Here is a 2,344-nt window from a genome sequence, read left to right as displayed (position 1 = left end):
AGTCGAGTTATTGGCCCTAAAGGGCCTTTAGTGTGTGAGAGAGAGAGAAGTTTTGGCCTAGAGAGAGAGAGATTGTTTTGGCCTAGAGAGAGAAAGAGGGTCGTTTGGCCTAGAGAGAGAAATTTGGCCTGGATAGAGTTTTGGACTTAAGAGAGAGATTGTTTTTGGCCTTAAGAGAGAGTATTTTGGCTTTGAGAGAGCTTGTTTCGGCCCAATCTCTCTCATTAAAAAGGAGAGAGAGATAGGAAGTAGACACAAATCAATGCTCTTTTTCGATAGTGAAGAGCACGTCCCTGATAAAGCTAAATATCCTGTGGTTTCTCTCTCTTAAAAGCCAAGACCGGATACCACCAAAGGACCCCTCTCTCTCTCTAGAATTAAGAGCATGTCCTCTATGAGGGTTTCTCTCTATGCATTAACATATTTATTGGCTTTGAAGCCAAAGTCCTCTCTCTCTCTTTGAGTCAATGCTCTCTATTTATTTAGAGAGCATTGATGTAATGCAATGGTGGTATAGTAGTATAATGAACGATATTTTTAGAAAAATCATGTTTATGATATTTGTATAATTTTAAATTTTGTACAAATTCTTTTCATCTCAATAATCAAACCCTTTAAAAAAAAAAAGAGTTCAATTTGAACACTAGGTCAAAATGGGTCCCCTCAAAAAAATGAATCTAAACCATTCATTTTATGAATCCAATATCTTAACCGTTATAAACTCAAAATCACATTTTTCTTTGTAAACATTATTCGTCGAATGATAATAAAGCTATCCAAACAAATTGGAAATGAAACAAATCATTCTAAAGCCTAGATCTAAATATCTCACCAAAATGAACGGACTGTGTTAATTGGGCTAAAAAAATACTTTCTAAGTTGTGTTTTTAAATTTTTCTTTTTTTGTGATTGTTCGTTAAAATCAAAAGATTATATATTTCAAAATTTGGATCAAACAAATGGCCATAAGATGGTTTTGTAATGTTGTTGCATCATATTTCTATACAACGGCTGCATGAATCATTGCTCTATAGATTTTAGTACAAATTTAAAGTTTTAAAAAATGGGTGCGGATTGTATAGAGCCTAGGCTCTAAACAATCAAATTAGAGCCTGCCTACAAATAGTATCGAGAAATGTGGTTTCAATACTAGAAATCTTTTTGATAGCCTTAAAATATATTCTCATCGTATTTTATAAAGTTTAAAGCTTAAAAAATAGTGTAGGATCAATAGATCTATGAAAATTTTAAATCTACATTGTTCTCGTATCCATATATCTCACTGTCGAGATGACCAATTTGAAGATATGTGGGCATCAAAACAAGGTCTTATAGTAAAATTTATGTGGTAGGCTCTAATTTCATTGTTTAGAGCCTAGGCTCTATACAAACTTTTTCCTTTAAATAAAGTAAAAATCAAGGATATCTATAAACATTTAGATCTTGAAAATAGACGGTCCAAATAGCGTATTATGAGATATGCTATTTTTAGGAGTTTAAATTCTATTTTTCTTGTGGAAAATTGTTTCTTGCAGACTAGACTGCATTTCTACAATATGCGGTCCCAAGGTATAAAGCATCCATCTTAAAACAATCGAAACTAACGGTCCAAATGTTTTATTATAGAATTATTATTTTTAATTTTTACTTATTTATTCATATTCACAATCTCCATGTTATACATCCCAAGTCCTTAAAAATTAAGTCCACAAATCCATCTCAAAAATAGATTTTTAAAAGGTGACTCATTTCTACATCGACTCATAAAAATTATGTCTTTTTTTTAATATATCAATACATGGGGTCAAGATGATCATTCGAAAGGTTTTTCAAATACGCAACACTCTTTTCTATTAGATTCTTGAGGTGTACCTTACTTCTATATCATAACTTTTCCAAATCTAATTGATCCCATTTTTATCATGTGAAAACTCGAGACTAGGTTTTAGATGAGTCGGTTGACTCATCTATTTACATGAGTCCTTCCTTTTCGGATACAAAATTTTGAGGGGTTGACCAATTTATACCATGATGAAGATTAATATATAAAAATAATAAAAACAAAAACAATATTTTTGATGTATTTTTTATAATATTCATTTTAGGGTTTTGCTAAGACCACTAGCTCTTTACATATCTTAAAGATGGGTTTGTTTGAAGGTAAAATTTGGGGCAGCAAATTTCTCATGCATCTGTTAAAAAAAAGAAGGAAAAAGGTTAAAACAAGGCATATGCCGTATAGGAAAAAATAAAGCCGCATCTTAAATCTCACAAAACATTTTAATTATGATATTAGAAAATCATCAATTCAATCATCTCGACCTTAATCATTATGAATATAAAA

The sequence above is a fragment of the Amborella trichopoda genome, chromosome 13 (assembly GCF_054954075.1).
Source record: "Amborella trichopoda isolate Santa Cruz 75 chromosome 13, AtrichopodaSantaCruz75HAP2 v2.0, whole genome shotgun sequence".
Taxonomy (NCBI): domain Eukaryota; kingdom Viridiplantae; phylum Streptophyta; class Magnoliopsida; order Amborellales; family Amborellaceae; genus Amborella; species Amborella trichopoda.
Note: the sequence above shows the minus strand (reverse complement) of the source record.